The sequence below is a fragment of the Pomacea canaliculata genome, linkage group LG7, assembly GCF_003073045.1.
Source record: "Pomacea canaliculata isolate SZHN2017 linkage group LG7, ASM307304v1, whole genome shotgun sequence".
NCBI classification, from domain to species: Eukaryota; Metazoa; Mollusca; class Gastropoda; order Architaenioglossa; family Ampullariidae; genus Pomacea; species Pomacea canaliculata.
Genome location: NC_037596.1, coordinates 14068541 through 14089032, shown reverse-complemented (window position 1 = coordinate 14089032; position 20492 = coordinate 14068541). Strand labels below are relative to the sequence as shown.

The window sequence follows — 20492 nt, the reverse complement described above, 5'->3', positions numbered from 1 at the left end:
TATGTGTACTAACAAACTGCACTAGAGAAGACAGAAAGGAAGAGAGAGAGAGGGGGGGTGTTGAGAGGCACACAGAGAGATCAGCCAAAGAAGGAACTTTTTTTGCCCCCGAAGTCCTTCATACCAAAGGAAAATAACAATTCTGAATGGTTGTATACTCTTAGGGAGTATTGTTTGAATGGATGGAATTCTGCAAAGGGAAGTATATGGAGTTAATATTTTACACTGGTTGCATCACCACGGAGTAGTTGGTCTTATAAACAGGTGACAGGTGAAAGTAGTACCCGACACCAGGACACCCAGTCATCACCACTTTCGAGTCATTCGACCACCTTCTAGTGGTGGTGGTGATGATGATGTATTCCTCTAAAAATGGAACTTATGTGGAAGGTCAAAGGTCGAAGAGTGGTGACAGGAAGGGGGTGAGATGCGATGGATTGAAAATGAGCTCGTGAGCAAACTTTTAAAGTAGAATTATTTACAAATACATAATTATTAGTAGCTTTCTTCTAACTAAAGGTAAACTTCCTGAGTCAACTAGACCGCGGCCTGTTTACCTATTTTATGTCATCTCGTGCCATGGGGGACCCTGTGACAATATTTCTCATTTAATTTTATACCCGCTTACCTGTTTACTTTTCCCCACCTGTCTAGCATTTCACTGCGTAGCCAGAGACCATGTTGTCTGTTCAAGAAGAATCCTACGATTGTTAGTTGATGTTGCTTATTCTTCATACTGAACTTTATTGTCAGTATTTTTCTCTTGCTATCAAAATATTAAATTTACAAAGTTACTGAAAGCTACCCAAACCTCCACCACTGACAAACAAACTCCCCTTGACATAGTTATATAGTCTCAACCACTTCAAGAACACCCAGCTTTTATTACTCTCAGAAGTACTTCATAACCACTCCATAATAATTGTATGGTAATGAGTAATAAATATTTGAACCTCTTATTACATTTATATCCGTGATTTATTTGTAAATATCTCAAAGATACGATTTTACCTTTTCCAGCCGTTGGTTTGCTGTACATAAAGACCAGATGTAGGCGGCGATATTGTATCAGTACACTCAGGATAAGAAAGGACATGTTGAAGTGTTCCAGGGTCTACTCCCTTGACACAAATCTTATCTAACTTGGTTCGCCTCCCTCCCCACGCCCAGCCCTTGCCTTGTTTTTGTGTCAGCTTATCGCCCCCTGAGGACGTTTAGTGCGTCTGGAATAATTCGTTGACAAATTAGTTTTCAGAAGTTTATTCCAAGCAGAGAAGTTTGTCACCAGAATCTTTTCTTCTCTGCTTGATATTCACCCTCTCACGATTTATCTCTGGGAAGCAGGAGGCATGCATGGGGCAAGGCAGTTCCTTCCAGAGAGTCAGTTGAGGAATATTATAAAGTTGATGTTTTCACTAATTCCTTCTTTTTTTTTTTTTTTTTTTTTTTTTTTTAGAATCTTTTAGGTTTTGTTTTTAATGTTCTCACTGACGAAAAAGTCTTTTTTAATGAAGCTTTTTTAAAAAAATTACCCCAAAATTTGAGATGATGAGAGGTAGGATAACATTTTCTTTGGATGGGTTAGTGTTTTATTCACACGAGTATTTCTTCCGGAAGAAAATTGTGATTGTGATGCCAAAACTTTCTCTTACATATTTATAAATAGTTATTTATGGATTTCACTGAGGTTTACACTTTTGCCCAATGTTTAGTTACATGGGAAATTGAAAGTACTTGCTTAGTTGTGAGCTCTCAATCTTTGGTTTCATTTATTTGTGTGAAATAGACGGAGGAGCTATTTGTGGACGCAGACGTGTGAGATTTAAAAATAGTAATAATGTAAGAAAATATACATGGATGTTTATTCAAAAAGGTTTGGATGGTTATACATAGTCCAATCTTTTGAAGGCATCTTGCCATTTTAAAATAAAGTGGAAGTAACCAAGATAGGTGGCTGGTTCTAGACTCCCCCCTCCAATCATTCACTCCACCAGCCTACCCTCTCGGCGGTGATGGGTATCTGATTTATCAGGGAGGGTACAAAGTTCTCTCTCTCCCACCACTTAGCTGTGACCAGTCGTCGGGTGGGTATGACGAGGTGCAGCGTGTTTGCACATCAGAGGATCTGTCCTGTCCCATTCAGAAGGTCTCCCAACTGGCGGCCTGTCCACTCCTTGATGTTACTCAGCAACTTCTTCTTCTGTTTGCCTCGTCGACGACCACCATCCAACCATCCAACCATCCCTGGAGGACAGTCTTGAGCAGTGTGTCGTGCCGAGCGACACCCCGAACCAAACCAGTACTCTTAGAGGTTTCTGGGTACCGACCGGGGTGATGACCAGACTGCGAATAGATTCTTTTGTATTCTGTTCCCTGTAGGAGATATGGAGCAGTTCCACTGAAACATTTTATCTCGAATGCCTGGATCTTTCCGTATCCATCAACAGGGTTCACTTTTCGCAGCCGCATAGCATGATGAGAGTGACCAGGGTACTTGTACATCTGGAATCTGGTCTCGGAGTTTCTACTCCTGCTGCCCCATGTCTTATTCAACCTGCTGTTCCTTCTGTGATTTCCTTTTTGAAGGATGTCAGCCACACAACTGCCATTCTTTGAGAGCATCGCTGCCAGGTATTTGAAACTCTGCACCACCTCAAGTTGCACACCCTTCTGATGGATCTTTGCTTTCCACTATCCGACGATGTTCATCATTGTTTTGGTATTCTCCAGACGATTCAAGACTTTGATGCACCAACAGATGCACTTCAGAGTTCTCTATGGTCTCCAGACTGTCTCTCTGGTCTTCTTCACCTCACAGAAGCTAGTCTTCGCTGTTCAGACCAAATGTGGAGGTCCTTTGGTGTGAGAAACATCTGCCTAACATGTAGTTCCTCACTCTTTGCTTTGCTTCCCCACCCCTACACACACACAACTAGATGTTAATGTTGTTAAAGTTAGCGGGAATCGGTGCCTCTAAGGAAGGAAGCCCCTCATTTTTGTGGTTCATGTTCCATGACAACCTTCTTCGGCAGGTCATTGTGTCAGGCAGGTCACAGTCTCAACCCTGCGACAAAGTAGCTGGCTATGCTTGATGGCTATGAACAGACCGTGTGATGGGAGAATGTATCATCCACTTGCGAAACTTTGTACAAGTGGTTGAAATGAGTGGTTGGGTGGCATATTTCTGGCTGAGCCCCTTAACTTGAAGTAGATGTGAGGCGAAACGGACCAAGAACTTATACAACTTCCTTCCGAAACTTGCATCAGAAATAAAGGGTAGATGACAAAGTACAAAGATGAGTAAATCGCTTCTTACTATTTCTCATTGAATTTTTTTCGATTCCCTGGCATTGCAGTTTATTTGCGTGTCCTCCATGTCGAATCCCCGAAAGCAAGTGGCTTCCATCTGCAGAAGTTCAAGTGTCGTCTTGCAGGTCATTTCCAAGCACTGTGAACCGACTTTTCATCTGTAAGTGAGTCTGGTGTCAGAGAGCTGTTGACCCCACTTTCCTTGCATGCATCCGCTTCCATCACTGCAGTAGCCGGCTTGCTTGTCCTTGTTAACCACTCCCTCGCAAGACTGTCCAGCAAGAGTTGAGCGCCGTTGATGATCTAAGGCAGGTGAGAGCAGAAAAAATACAACATGGACGTGAGTGGTTCACACTGCCTACATGACTGTGGATGTCCAAGTTTGAAGTGACCGGCATCAGGTGCTCACACGAGTGGCCGACCTACCTGTCCATTGTCGTCAACCAGGTACAGGGATGAGAAGTGATGACAATCATGAAGATATTAGTCGACATTTGTCTCTCCACGAATTATTGTCTATAAACGGGCAACAAAAAAACAAAACAACAACAAAAAAGCCAATCGCTACACAATTCAAATCACATTCGTGAACAATATTTCAAAATTTTGAAAATGTGTTACAGTATTTTTTTTCAAAATCCTTGTTTTGAAGCGGGCACCCTGCGCCATGTTCTTTGACCACAACCACACAACGGCTGCAGAAGATGGTTAGGGGGAAACAACTCCATCAAACTTTATCGGAGGGGTGTCAAGGGAGAAAATAAAACCCTTATTTTGGCGCGGTCTCTAGGCTACAGTCGTCATGGTTACGATAATGCGTCTCAATTAACACAAGCCTCGTCCTCTGGAAACAAAGTAGCCTGGCGGACACATCAAAGAGTGTCAGGGGGAGGACATCACCGAGTGGCTCAGAGGCTTCACGTGTGGTTTTTACACCCGAGAAACGATCACCGAAGATGAAGTGTGTTCACTGGACTGCTGTATACCCGTTTCTATTTTAATCGATGTCAGAGATGATCGCAGGACGAGAATCGGTTGGGACTGGGACTGGAATTGATACCCGATAAAGCAAGAAAAAGAGTAGGAGGTGAACGAAAGATTGCGGATTGCTCTCCCCTTTTCCGATACTCGCTGAGCCACTCACAGTTCAGAACTCAACCATGGAAACTTAGACCTTACCTTTAGCTTCAAAGTAATCAAAGGTCAGTCATGCGCAAAGAGTGAGGTCAAACGGACAGATGTCGTTAAAAGAGGATTTGTCAAGGATGTCAACGATATATCACTGTACATATTGTACATCATCGCTGGACTCCGTTAATCGCCGCACCTGTCGTGTGCAACTCGTTTCCAGACTGACGACGAAGACGACGATGATGTTCACTGACGGTCATTCCCATTCTATAGCAGGATCGATGAAAATCTGTCCGCAACCTACCCTACAGGACTTGCTAGTACATGTATTCGGCCATTCCGAGCTGACAGCGAGAACTTAAACATATTTTTATTAGTTCATAATTTTATTAGACAGACTACACGCTTTAAGTCAGGGGTGGAAAACCTTTTTTCCTCCACGGATCATTTTGATATTTATGACATCAGTCGTGGGCCATATAACATTAGCTACTTGATTTTTCAAACCATACTTTCGCCACAGTTTCACATTTTTGCACAGTGTACAATCCCAGACAACCCAGCACCTCTATCCTCACCCTCGGTCCTCTGAGTCACAACAATCCGCATGTTTGTAATTATCTGCGCGAATAATATGCTCAGCTCTTATGAAACACATAATGAAACAATTTTTGTAGTTTGTAAATATAATTAAAACATTCCTAGAGGAGTATAAAGTAACACAGACTTTTTTCCCCTAAAGCACAAGATTGGGGTTGTGAAGTACATTAATAACAGTAATAATGACCTTTAGTATTAAGTACAGACATACCTCCTCCCGATGAAGGAGTTCATGACAGTAACACAGTGTCTACACACACACTACACACCCAGAGATGTCCACCTGTTGGAAATCCATGTTGGACACTTCTAACCACTCTACAGGTACACAGTAATGTCAATGATAATTTATTATCATCATAAGAGCCATCAGGGTTAAAGACCAGTACACATATCAACATACCATGACCCTTGCCCTTGTCTATCCCCTCTCTGTCTTATGTAACAAAGGTCCGGGGTTCCAAGCTTATCGAGTCAGAGGGACGACCGTTTATGTCTGGTAGAAGGACACTCGTTTCTTATTCTCTGTCTCTCTTACTGTTTAATGGATGCACGTGTCCGGGTATGACAGGTCCCCAGATATTTTGCCTGCTGGATATCGGAGGAAACCAAAGCTGTGGGAAGGGAGGGAGAGTTCCGTTATACTTGCATTGTGATCTAATAAAATGTTGTTGGTTTTTGTTTTGGATGAGGAAAACAAAATCATACAAAGCAAAAGGAGCTTGAATTTCCAAATTCCGTTGAGTAGATGTATGCAAAATGTGATCCATAGAAATGAAAGGCTCTGTAAACTCATTCTCTTCATGGACCCAGAAGCGAGGAAACGTCCATGGAAATATGGACCGATGACACTCCACCTTTCTTTCACTTCAAAGGACAGGTGGGGACATGAAGTGTCTCAGACCTGGAGTGACAGTCGTCAGAGCTTGTTGTGCTCAACCTTTGTCTTGTTGTACAGTGTTCGTCTTCGTTGCTCTAACCCTTTGTCTGTTGTCATCAACCTATGTTGTCCTCGTCCCTTGTCTGTTGGTGTCAACCTGTCTGGTACTCAACCTTTGCTGTACACTTGTGCTTAACCTGTTTTATGACTTGTAACGGATAAGCACATCTCCGGTCATCGTTATAATTAGTTGGTCACGGAGGGGTTGTCTTCACGGAGTCAAAGGTCATCTACATTTCGACTATCCTCTAAATGCATCATACGAAAGCTTCAAGTCTGAGATGGCGATGTTTTAGTACTGGTTCTGTGATGCAATATTTGTGTAAGGGGTATTTTCATTCGGATTTGAGCATATTCATGTGAGACATACTCACCTGGGTTCAAACACACACACACACACAGACAAACATACAAGCACGCACAAAAGCACATTATTATTCATACAAACCCTTTTCCCTTTTGACCTACCTATGTACAATTATTTAGAGACCACATAAAAGTACAGACATTTACAGAAAGTACATGCGTACAGACAAACATTTTAAAAAAACATCCATCCATGCATTTACACTGCGTGAGATACACTCATACAAGTACATAAATGCAAATACATTCCAGCAAACAGACACTTGCACACACATACAGGTTGTAAAAATATGTTCATGTAAATAAAAACACATGTATAAATGTAATTCTTTCCCTTCCCTGCCTCTGTTTGCATATTTATTTCTGTCGGTCTCTCTCAATATCTTCCTATTGCATGTCTCCGTCTTCGTGTATAAAATAGAATGTACTTTATATTTTCCGTCACAAAATAGTATTCTTCGCGAATTCCGTATATTGTGTACAACAACTCTCACATCCTTTATTTCTCTCTTTCTCTAATTTCTCTCTCACTCTCGCTAAAAATACTAATGCAGAAGTTTTCTATTTCCTGACTCGTTAACATCGTCTTTTAGAAAGGTACACTTCCAAGTCAAATGGTCAAAGTCCATCATGGTATTAAACCGGAAAAAAATGTGAAAAGAAGGAAACCTTCAGCAAGAAGGTTTTTGTGTTACAGAGGTAAAAAGTGAAATGATTTCAGAAATATTTAAAAAAATTGACTGACGAGGTTTGTTGCAGAAAAAGAGAAATTCTTAGAAGACAGAAAGGTTTTGGAAGGGCTTAGAATAAACTCTGTCTACATTTTTTGTTTGTTTTTGTTATTTCTAAAACACAAGAAAAATGCTAGTCGCGTTTCTTGATTCTAAATTTCCCGTTAACACTGTTAATTCTGTGCAATATTCTGAGAAAAAAATGGGGTACATAGAAGATTACACCACAGTGTGAGAGAGGTATGCAGTTTAATCCGTATAGATGAGGACAGAATTTGTTTTGACTGATATTTTTTCCCCCAATGTCCGAAAGTAAATAGTATTCTACTTCTTTATCAGTGAACTAGTAGTAGAAATAAGAAAAAAAAGATGAAAGCATGGGATCCAACTATAAAGTTTGTTTTTTTCTGCCGTGTTTTGATTTTGAGGATGGGGTGTGAGGGAAAGAGTGAAGGAAGAGCTGCTAGTGATAGAGTTTGTCAGTTGTCCCGTTGGAACTTAATCAGATCGGAAAGATACGGTGCGTGAAGGCTCGTTGAGCGTGAACAGTTTAAAGGCCAGCCCGAACACTAATCATTTCAAAATCCTGAGACACAAACAATTCTCTACAAATTAGAATTTCCTGTCAAGTCTTTGGAGAGCGAAATTCACACCTAAGCTCTTTGTTAATGGGTCCAAATCTCAGTGTTAGTGGCGCCACCAAGAAAAAAACTCATTATTATGGAAGTGCTTCATTGACATTAAAACTATTGAAAATGTTTTCCGTCCTACATCAATAACTGAACGGCAAATATATCCTTGCGCTTTAAAAACAACTCAACCTTCCAAGTAACAAGAAAGCATTTTAGAAGAATTTTAACCTATCAACAGTGAGGAGCTGAATGTCCAGGCTTTACTCGGGTTCGCCTTTAAGATTTCTAGCCGAAGGCGCGAAGGTGATAGAGGTTGTTAGACAAACATGGGAATGAAAGGGTATCGATGAGGTTTGCCGATTCCTTCGATCAGTTGCTAATTGCAGGGAACAATTTTTAACCCGCTACAACACCAATTGCCTTCTACTGAACATTTTACCGATACACCAACCAACCAACCTTTTGAAAGAACAGGCAATATGTGTACCATAGCATGTACCATGTAAATTCGGCAAAAACACAAACCCACACAAGAAAAAAACAAAACAATAGCCCTCCTCTATAAAAAAAACAAAAACAAAAAACAAACAAACAAACCCAAAATAAACAATAAAAAACAAAATAGAGAGTAATATCAGTGTAGCTTAGCAACTGAAAAAAAAAACCAAGCAAATAAAATTACAAATGTAATCAAATTGTACAACGCAACAAAAAATACATAACAATGAAAGAAATTAAAAATACTATAGAATACAAAAAGAATTCAATATAAAATAATACAAAAATATTCCGAGCGATAAAGTAGTATCAATAGTAAAATAACCTGTAAAAAAAATTAACAACCGACACAAATCAAGAAGTTTTGAGCGATAAAATTGCGCTTATAAGAAGTCATATATGGATTAATCACACTTCTGTCTTGAGAAATAAGATGGCAGCCCACCCTGTGGAAATGTCAGAGTCACACAGTACTCAGACTGAACAAATGTCAGCAATAACGATTAAACTAGTGTATAGTTCAGGGACATAAAACCTGTAATCACACTGCTGTCTGTACTTGTACTTGTCTGAGACATTCGATCAGAAAGATAAAAAAGACTAAGAGAGAGTAAACGTAAAATATCAAAATGTGGCAGAAGGGAAAAAACCGATAGATGATGGAATAGAGAGTATAACTCCCATAAAAAGTAAAATAAAGGAAATGAATAAAGTAAGTAGTATGCATCTATCATAATTGTTTCTCGACTACGGCAATAAAGACTAAAGTTTTATTATAAACTAAGAGAGACCACATTATTTGCCCCAGATGGCAATTCTAGAAACATAGGACGGACCAAACAGAGAAGTCATTTTCCTGCTCGTGGAGTAGCTTGCAAAATGCTTCCCGGAAACCTTAAAATGTAATAAAGCTCACAATCATGTACAGATGAACTCAAATATAATTCAATACCAACGGTTAAGCTTCTCGTACTTGATAACGATCAAGAAAGAATAATTCCTGAAAAAGAATATGGCCCCTATTGATTACCCATAATAACTATGGAAGGGTGGTAATAAAAATATACAGAACGCTGCAACACCCAGTAAAATAGCATTAATCATGTACTAAACAAATTAGTGTTTGTTGTCTCATGCGTTCGTCCAACCACGCCAGCAACCATTCATTCGTGTTGCTGTAAGAGCCCTCGCATGACGGCGCTCGTTGAAAGGTCATGACCTCACTCTCGAACCTAAAGGCACTTCCTGTCTAGTCAGGAGACACGAAAAGTGCATGCAAGGCCACGCTGGTGGTTAAACATAGTAAACAATAAAACTGTTTGGCAATGAGTCGCTGGTTCGAGGCCTGTTCGTGCCGGTGCCTGGAAAACTCTTCTCTTAACTCGCCAATAGAAATACGTATCTGATTTCTCAGTTGGAGGTGAAGCAGACGGCTCGGTCCCTCCTGTTCTCGAGCAAGGCCCCAGAGGTGTTCACTGGTAGTTCAGTTGTTGTTGTTGTTGCTTACACACCAATACGAAGACATCCAGACCATCTGGACCGTCCTCTAAACACCGCCCTTCATCCAGTGACAGAATTTCTCAACATGTCTGTGGGAGGGGGAGCTGGACTGGGGATTACCTGAGCTGTCCACGTCATCCATGAACACACCTGTCCATCCAGTTTACTCGGGGACAACCATAAAATAGCAAGTGGGGAGGGGGAGTGAGGATGCCCTGCAATAATTCTGTATTTATACCGTACAAAAGTTTATCACCACGCTGTCGACAAACGCATCTGCATGAGAAGAACAGAAATAAAGATGTGCCTACCTTGGAGGACATCAACTCTGTTACACCCAAAGGACATCGACTAACACGTACAGAGAAATCAGAATATAAAGTTTCTAGAATTATCCTCGAGCTTTTACATTATTGTGATGTATTCGTCATCCTCAATCCACGACATGAATATAAAGAAGATGGAGGATGGACGTCCGCTTGTCCTGTCCCAATTTGTCCCATTTTATTTCCTATTTTATTTTCCATCTTTCTCTCTTCCTGGTCCCCATCCCACCCCTCACTCGCCCCTCTCATCTTCTTCATCTTTCCTACACCTGTAGTTCTGCATATTTTTTCCTTTATTATTTTCTGTTCTATTTATCCTTTGCCCATATATTTTATCTTAGTTGTTTGTTCCATTTCTTCTTCTTTGTTTTAATTCATTCTTTCTTTAATTTTGCTTTTTCCTGTCATTTCTTTTCCTCCTTATTTTCTCTCCCTCGGTATATTTTGGGGTTTTTTTTTTTTCGTTGCTTTTAGCTGGTTTTTTCTGTTTTAATATGATGATTTCAGCAATTTGTTCTTCATTTATCTTAGACATTTTTCCCCTTTCTGTTTATCTCGTATTTGCCCTAGTTTTCCTTTGCTTTTATTATATTTTAATTTTTCTCTTAAGTTTGCTCTTGTGTATATACTGGTCTACGCTTACTTCCAATTTCTGTTGGCTGTCATCTCATTCTCCAGTATCATTTGTGTTTACATGTGAGTATTTTAAGTAGATATAATGTAATTATGGGAAAGTCATAAATTAAGTTCAAGACTCGCAAATATTTTTTTTCAAAAGCTAATAAACACAAAGGTATGTATGAAGAATGGTAAGGCAGAACAAGAAAGATCTGTATTGATTTTAATTTCTTATTTTATTGTTATTGTATTTATTTAGTTATTTATAGCCTGCCATAAGCAATTTTATAAGTATAAGTTCATTCATTATGCAGTGACTAATAGTTTTAACTGACATACAGTTACTTGTGATGTTACAGGTAGTAAAATCCGCTTGTTGTTGTGCGCATGCCCCAACCCCACCCCTCAGTGCAGATGACATTCAGCAGGATGACAAATTTTCTTCCCATGAAAGTGTCACTCACAGTTTACACTCACTTTTTAAAACTAAGAGTGCTTAGATGGCAAAGATAAATGTCCAAGCCGTACCTGCCCCGCCCAAAGCACTTCCTTCAGGTAACTGTTGTACACACCTGCCATTCATCTGCTACAATTGTGTTCTAGACAATGACTTTTAGATAACATTTCACCAGGACATGACCAAGGTTTGGAAAAAATCCTTCAAAGACACCCATTCCTGGTCTGTTGATGTACACACAGTATGTGGTAACTAAACTTCTCAGTGATGGTGACCTTTAAGGTCACTACCTCTGAACCTGGCAACCACAAGACCTGATAAGGCCACAGGTTGTGTGGTGTTAGACTACAAGCTCCATGAACAGTTTCAAAATTAAGTTTAAAGCTTGCAGACCATCAAAGCCTGGTAGTAGCAGGATAGAAGCTGCGACATGTTTGTTGTAAAGACATTTTAACCTGTGGTTGCCATGGTCGAGGGCATCAGACATCAGAACCTAAACGATTTACAATCCACTAGTATCGGTGTACATCATCAGACACAATTTCATTCTTTCTTTCAAAATCCTTTCAGTAATTTTAGTAACCATGACAACAAAGGTTTTAACTACATTCTATATTTTCCAGTGGTCGACTTTCTCCCTCGTTATCCGCCAGGATATAATAACAAAAAAAAATAAATAAATAAAATAAAGCAGTGACAAAGACCCAACTACTGCTCCTCCAACTGCGGCATGACAAAATAGTGCACATACTTTCGAAAATGCTCGCGCACGAGACGTTCACACCCACCTGCCTGTCTGCTGGTCTTGTTCACTGTTCACACGTGTTTCCGCTGTCGGTACCGCGGTGGTGGGTGAGGTGAGCGTGGCGGCGGTACTTATCTGCCAGGTTCGAGCGGACTTTAAACATCTTTCACGCTCGTACTTACCTCCCAGCATGCCACGGCGCTGTCGCTGGCCCAGGCTCATCTGCATAATTTATGCACGCTGACTTGGCTCGGCCTTGGCAGCCACTCGCCGCACGGCAGCGCGCATGACGTCACTGTCTGGGACCCGCACCGTGCATGATGAATGCGCGATTGTCTGCTTGTCTCCTCGTGCGCATGCGTGACGGCGCAGCTGTTCGCTCGAGACAATCGTATCATATCTGAGTTTAAATGTCTGGCGGACATGATTTCAAACTGAGCGGTGGAATACACGAGGAATAATATGCTTTGTGAGTGTGTGTGTGCACGTGTGTGTGTGTATGCAAGTCTGTGCATGTATGTGCAAGTCCGTGCACGTGCGTGTGTGTATGCAAGTCCACGCACTAAACGCGGTTACTAAAACAAAAGTCGAGGAGTTCAAGGGAGGGCAAGTCCGGCTTTATTCCAGTTCGCCAAGTAAATAAAAATGTCAGCCATGTCCTCTGATATTCTTACTCAAGTCCGCGGCCATTGGCTCAAATATTTTGAAGAAAATTTCTTGAAGTGGCACAGAACGATAATTTTATTCCAAATGTGCGCATCTTTGTCCTAAAATATATCAAATCGACGCCATTTTTGTGTACTGCTGTATTAGAGTCCTACCCGGTGTACAACATGTCCTAGGTTGTCGGGTATGAAGTAACGGGTTCAGCACAGACTCTCAGGTTGCAGATGCCGAGCTTTGTTCTGACCAATGAAATTTTTATTGATCCTTATTTTTATTTTTTTTTAAATCTTCTAACTATTCTGCAACTGTTCCGCCATTTGATGAATTTAAACAGAACGAGAGACTGACACACGCTGACTAGGTCAATAGAAGGAGACAAAAGAATTCAGAAGTATTGATGACTGAAGTTTTACAGATGATAAGTATGTATATATACACACGGATATGCGGAAACACCTTTCTTTGTATTCACACTTGTTTATAGTTTAACGAATTTTCATAACTGCATTTATTATAAAATTAGAATTCCAACATACAACTAACAAAGCTATCCCACACTGCAATATTAGCTTACAATTTGCTTATATTTCGGCGACAATCTAACAAACATTTGTCTGCCTGTCACACACACACTACCTATGCAATGAGAAGGAGTAAGGGGATGGGAGGGGATGGGAGGGAGGCAGGGGGAGAACTGGTGTCCCAACCCGAGCTCGCAACTTCATACGGGCAAGCAGGAGGTGGAGCTCGCAGAGAAAAATCAAAGCGCCTGAGATGGGATGCGAACCCTTCACCGTACTGGTGATGAACACTTCATCGTTGAGTCCGGTTCGGACCATGCACACATAAGACATCACAATTTACAAACACAGGATTACTTATCCTTTTAACACAACAAAGATGGCTGCTGGCTTGCTCTTGTCATTTCTCACTGCATCTGCGAGAAGTTTTTTGTTTTCTTCTGAGCTGAGGACGATTAAAGGATGCAAGTGTTTCCCATTGGCTTTCTCCGCCGTTCCATTCAAGGAACATAAGCAAAAGTTGGTTCCAATCCCACAACCACCCACCCCGTGCGGCTTTTCTTGTCAGCTTTTTTGCTGTTTACAGTTTCTTTCAAAGAAACTTTTTCGTTTCATGTGGAAAACAAAAAGTATTTTTTTATATTTGGAAAGTTGCATTCTTGATTTCTATAGCTCTGAAGACACTGGTTGGGACACATGACAAATGATCAGACGACGACAACGATGATGATGATGGTTGTCTGTTATCTTTCCACTGCAATGATAACGACGTTGATGATCGTAATGGTTATCTATGATGTTGAAGAAGCAGTCTTACAACACTCAGGTCGCCATCCCCCAAAATGCTCTTTTGCGGGAAGAAGAAACTAGATAAACAACAGAAACGATAGTTATCTAGGGAAGAGGTCAGAGTCAGGAAGGAGAAATAGATGGCGATGGTGGGGATGGCTGTTGACGATGTAGTTGATTAGTTAAAACGAGGGCGGCCGAGCGGAGATAAGCTCACACACGGACACAACCTTCTAAAAGTATTCTGGAGTTTATTCTTTTCACTAAGTTCATGACCCGACTTTACAGACAATCAGGAACCAGTGAAACGAAAATTTTGGTGAAAAGAATGTTGAATTTCTTTTTTTTTTTTTTTGGACACCTGTTCAAAGCAGGAGTTACAGCTACACTGCCAAAAATAAAATGGCGCTTGCATCCAAAATCTCGAAATGCTTTTTAGCAAATAACAGTGGAACAAACAAGCAAGTAGGCAAACTCTGTTTTTCTTCTCTTCTACAAAGGTGTCTTCGTGTCTTCAGGTATTTTAGACTTTTTCGGTCTCTGTCGGTCTGTATCGGTCACTTATTGCTGTCCACTGGTCATAATTTTATGTTACTAAAACTGAATTTATTGGCAACATAATATTGTAAGCAATAACAGATTCCTAGCTTAGTTGGATTATTTTACCTACTGAATCATTCGAAAAATTCTGAGAAGCTGTGGAGAATATCAGTTTTAAGCAACGACGGAAAGCTGTGTGCCACTAGTATTATAGTTCCTCTGTCTGAGAGAAATAAAGAAGTGTTCATAAGGAGGGATGTCCTACAGGAAATAGTGATGAACAAGGAATGCAAGAAAGTCCTGATTTCTCATTTCTGGTTGCATTGGTGTTTAGTCGCCATATTGAAAACATAAATCGCATGATTATAATGTTTTCGGACTTGCTGTTAACCTTTTCTTTCTGATCCCGCTGCTTTGTTTGAAGATTCTGTTTCATAAACTGAGATGGCCATTGTGAATGAGTCAGACTGGTATATGCTCCACGTTCAAAGCTCTTTCCAACCTTTACCTCTCGTAAAACTCTAAAAAATGCCATTAAAAGATTAACCATCGAACAATACTTTTTAACCCTGATTGATATAAATGAATTATAAAACAATAATTCCCAATTATGAGAAAACAACCATCTTTTGTTCTGCAGCTCCAAGCCTTTGTACCTTGCTCAGGAAGGGTGAAACTTTACAGTCTCGGAGCACACCTTGCATTCATCTGCTAATAGTCTTTCCACAAGCTACAGTCTGAGGGATGCAATAGCAGTCAGTGTCATTCGACTTAGTATTATTGCAAGCTTGGAAATCCTTTAAAAAATGTGTAGATTGCTCTGGAAGTACAAGCCAGAGCCAAACTGTTCTCAAACTCGTGCAAAAGGAGACACACCCCATGGCTCTTAAAAGCAAAAACAAGGCAATGCTCACCAAAACAAACACCGGCTGCTAAAAGCAAATTTATCAAAGAATTTGCCGATTCTGGAAGAATTTTACAGTTTCCTAATATATATTAATTCTTATGTGAAGGGAGGGAATGGTTTAAGACTTTAGGTCTGTATGATTAATTTAATGACCCACTGAAAGCTAGATGCGATTCGTTATCAAAGAAAATTCAAGAAAAGGTTGTTTTTTTAAAGTCCGAAACACATGGCAGCCTTCTGTTCAGGAGGTTAAACAAATGTCTAATATAAAAATACTGAGAACACAAATGGTAAACAACTTAGCAGAGCTGAAGCCTGTAAAAAAAATATCCAGACTTCTTTCTTAAACGCACATGCAAGAACTAAGAACATAGAATCGGCAGACGAGAGTGAACATGAATATAATGTCTTCTGAACAAAAACTACAAAGGTTAACATTCGTTCACAACAAACGGTGTCCAGCAAGTTACTGAACCTGTGTCTGTGTCTTTGACTCTAATTATTCCCTCATTGTGAACCTGTCTGTGCATATAAACTAGCAACTAACTTTAGTCGCAGACTATCAGTCAAGTTGTTCAACATGTACTTTTATCGCACAATGTGAACCTGACCTTAGTTGCTCGCAGGTGATGGACTGTTTTCTGCATCACGCACAAACCTTCCATAGAATAAAGTCTCACAGAGGTACACGCATGTAAACTAGCGACATCTTTGATTAAATGTACTGAAAAAAACCTCCATAAAAATATATACATAAATGGTCTAGAATACTATACGGAAATTAAGAATGCTGTTCACACAAGGATCATAACTTTTTTTAATGTCTCGCTGTCTGACATGTTTAAAATTAAACCGCAGAATGCACATCGTAATAATTATTATCTACAATATGCTTTTCTGTAGATCGGTGAAGACACAGCCTACTACTACAGTAGTGGACTTATTGTAAATGGCAGAACTCATATATAATGGGTTTTTTTCCTCTTTAAAATACTTTCTTAAACCAGGAACATGTCTAATAAATAGCTTTCTAAAGAACTGTCAATAAGATTGTTATTTTAGCCTTCTGTGTCCCGTTAAGAAATGACGAAAGATAGTCAACCGTATTATTTGTGAGAAACAATATTCTTTGGAACTATTTTGCCTTCTGTGTCCCGCTAACAAATGACGAAAGATAGTCAACTGTATTATTTACGAGAAACAGTATTCTTTGGAACTATAAGAGCTGTTTGCACAAGCAAGACAAAGCTTGTTTTACAGATATTCAAAGAGTTGCGCCACAAAAACAGACCTCGCTAAAGCTCATGCCATCTACAACGTTGAAAAACGAGGGAAGAACGTCAGACAGCGCCATTAATTATCACGTGACTCCACTGGGTGCCCATGTGACCGACATGTTCTATTGGCTGTGTCTCTGTCCACCCGGCCTGGCAGATGTAAACTTTAATCCCAAAGAATAATAGAGAACGCGGATTTTATCCAACCCTGGCACACGAAAATTATGGAACAATCAACCCGATTAAAAAAAAGGTTTACAATGGTATTAATTACCGACAGGAGTAAATGACGGATAAATTCGTTGTGTGCATGTGTGTGAGTGCATCTCTCTCTCCTTCTCTCTGTGCATGCGTCTGTGTTTTTTGTTAACACGAGCCATAACCCTTGACCTAACCCAAACCCAGACCTTAGTTCATGCGGTAACTTCAAATGAACGAGTCTAAAACTATCAAGCTAAACAGACACAACAGATCTTTACACTAAACAAACAAAACAAAACAAACAAGATTATGAAATCCCACAAACAAAGAAAGCAGAAAAACCACGATTATAAAAAGGAAAACAAACCCTTAAGAAGAAGCGAACTCTAAATGTCAGCGTACAAAGTTCTCCCACTGTTACTGTGGTTACCTCGGTCGAGGTTGTACAATTTAACCACAATGGTCATTGGCATTTTGACTTGCAGAAACTTCCTGTCCACTTGCAGTCTTATGAAAATAATTTCTCTCATAAGAAAGTGTTTAAAGGTTGCCCTGCAGGACATGTTTCATGTCTGGCTTGGTCGTGTAGGGGATGTACAATCTTACCCTGGGTGTAACATTTTCGGGTGGAGAAAGACAATCAGCTCCTTGCTCCGACTAGCGATTTTTGTTTTTAGAAACATTAAAGGTTAGACAGAAGATGGGAGACATACCAGTATGCTAGACAGTACAAATATTACAGGTTCATGCTGCTGAACAGGTGAGGTAGCCGGTGGTGGACATATGTCTGGGCATTACAAATGTAACAGGTTCCCGTTACAGCTTGTAAACCAACGTGTAGTCTTATAAAATTGTCTAAAAGGTAATAAACATATTATTCTCAAATTATCTACAAAATGAAACAATACTTGTTGTTGTCAAGTTACCTAATTTAGAAGAAAAAATATTATTGTTAAATCAACAAATTTGCAAATAAACTTTATCTAAAAAAGGAAAACTTACATCATTATCAAGTTAGCTAAAAATGGAATAGACATTTATTATTACCAAATTACCTAAAAATCGAGAAGAAAGTATATTACTGTCAAATTAACAATCTATTGAAAAAAAAAATATAGAACTAGCCAACAGTTGAAAATAAATCGATTTCACGGATGTCTAAAAGGAAGGAAAGACCGACAGAGACGTACAAGAAAAAAACAATTTGTCCGGCTGGTAAGAAATTTGGTAATATTGATGGTCCTCACCTTAAGATGTTCTTCACTGTTGAAGTGTAATCAAGTGGAAAAGAGTGGATAATTGTTTCTCGATTGCTGGTGATCACTCAGTGACTCACAGGATTACCTCACAGACTGACTGCACCTACCCAGGGTAACTCCACCAACTGACAGAATTACACTCACCCATTGCTGGATGCCATCGACTGAAGAGGAGTCCTGTTTGTCCACAGTGAGGTAACTCTTTGGAACTCTACTAAACACCTTTTACAAATGTTATATAATCTGTCAACAATCTATTTCAGTGTTTTCTGGACGCTTCGTATCGTTTTCCTTGTCGTATGTAAGTCTGTAAGTTTTTCTCTGCCTGTCTGCTTGTCTCTCTAGTCTACTGTAGCCATGCCCAGAGAACTTGCATGTATGTCCAAGCTTGTTCTCAATTTATATTACAGATGCTATCAAAAATGTCTAGTCTGGCCTGGACTGACCTTTCTCTGTCTCCCTTCGACATTTCAAACAACATCCTCCATAGATGAACAAAAGTCACTAAAAATGTTGCCAAGCACACGTTCCATTAATATGTATTGTCCTGAAAGGCAACCAGTTGCTGAATGCGATATCATTTTACATTCCCTTGAAACTGATAGGGAACATAATTCTATTTTTATGCAGTAGGATAATAGATATTACTATAGCCTATATATATATTACTGTATACTATATTACTCTCAAATCGGCAAATGACAGGGAAACGTGTGTGAAGAATAACGATTCTCAAGCAAAGATAAACCGAGTTCACAGAGGCATTGATAGTCTCAAAAATAAACAAAAGGGATATATATATATATGTTTTACATTTTTTTATTTATATTTTATATTTTTATATATCAGATATAGACAGCAGTTTCTCCTTTTTATCAACACATAAAACAGCTTTTCAACAATGTCATCATCATGGGGGAATTTTTTGTTTTTAGTCTGACATGCTGTTCTGGCTTTGGAACTTTTATCTTTGTAATCTATCAAACTCGTTTGATATTTTTTTCACTTAACCTTTTAAGTAGTTTTGCTATTTCTATATATTCAAAACCTTTTCGACATATTGCCAAGAGAGTCTGGACCTTTTGTCAAGATAGTCATGACTTTCCCCTGAGGTCACAGGAAATGGGATTCTTTGAGAAATTCCTTTCCGTTCATTAAAATATTGAAGTTTTCAGACTGGCTGAGCTAAGGTGACAGAGTTAGTGCCGATGATGTCTCTCGTGTTTCGGAGAATCCAGAAAGCCAACAGAAGTCTCAGTGTGTGCCTCCCTCCCTGCCTCAACCAGTCTCGCTTTGAAGTGAACCTCCGCGTGATACAGTGTTAAGAGACAGGAAACATAGAGATTGTTGTCCTTTTATCACTCGTAAGTGGAGCGAATTACCGCATGTGAGACCTTTAGTGTGCCGCCGGCGCGACACAGATAAATTACATTTTTAACGATTCTTTACCCACCCACCCTCCTGCTATCCGCCACCGATCTGGACAATAAACCTGCCTTGGCATAATAATAATGTTCTGCAACAGAGCACGTGCACAACAGAACGTTTCATCTTTGAAGCCAGGAATCGCAGAGCCGTATCATTCCCGTCGTGCCCGATAAAGATGGCAGCTGCAAAAGCAAGCTTATCTTTCTGGGACGTCTTGCTACGGGACCTGTCCGGACGACAGTCGCTCACAATATGCGCCAACCCTTCACTTTCATTCACATTTTAGAATTCCAGGAGCAGTTTTAGTTTGAATCGAGGGGAGGTGTCGAGCCGGGTGCGAGGAGAGGCAGGAGAAAGGCATCAGAAGCGCTCATGCGGTTCACAACGTTGTGGCTACGTCGTGGATACGTGCATCTTACGGGAGCGGGCGCCCATTCATCCTAGTCCTGAAGTGTGTTGTCATTAAAAGCATTCACCAAGTTTCCTTTTCTTTATAATTGACTCAGTCACCTGACTTCCGCAGCCTGGTAGTGAGGCTGTCACCCATCCCATCGTGTCAAAGGCGGCGGCGTGAAAGAGCGGCAACGGGGGAACTGAACGGGAGGTGCAGCCTGAGCCGTGGCTGGGATGTTATCAACCATTTTTCCTTTGACCCGAAGCCAAGCATGTTAATAACCCTTTTCACTTTATATCTCGGATGTTGACAGTCCCTTTTGACCCTAAGCCCTGGATGTCAAACAACCCTTTAAAGGCGAACACCCGACAAAACTTGTCACAGACCGCAAACCGCAGACCACACATACTGTACCGCGTACGGCGGATACAAAATGGCAAGGAAGAAGAAAAAAGGAAAAAGCTGACGACAACCATGATGATGATGATGATGATGATGATGATCCCATTGGTAATTGTGGGATACAGTCTACCCAATTTTTGTTTAAATAAAAGTTATTTGGGGAATGCCACCTTGATGTCTTGCAAACTTCCTCCCGCCATGGAGTGTATAATGGTGTGGGTACTAAAGACACGCTGATTATAATTAAATAATTGT

The 20492-nt window shown here is 40.2% G+C and overlaps 2 long non-coding RNA genes across 3 annotated transcripts in view; one reads left to right on the top strand and one right to left on the bottom strand.

The window, feature by feature from the left end:
- LOC112569422 overlaps positions 1 to 20492 on the top strand; it is an 86431-nt gene that overhangs the window by 29481 nt on the left and 36458 nt on the right. The window contains exon 2 of one of the 2 annotated variants that reach the window (XR_003100424.1): positions 18083 to 18208. This is a non-coding gene — a long non-coding RNA (uncharacterized LOC112569422). Of the gene's footprint in view, positions 1 to 18026; positions 18209 to 20492 lie in introns of both variants that reach the window. The other variant, XR_003100425.1, reaches the window with a different exon arrangement.
- Positions 1 to 20492, bottom strand: part of LOC112569424 — a 54462-nt gene that overhangs the window by 23346 nt on the left and 10624 nt on the right. The gene's annotated exons all lie outside the window — the stretch shown is intronic.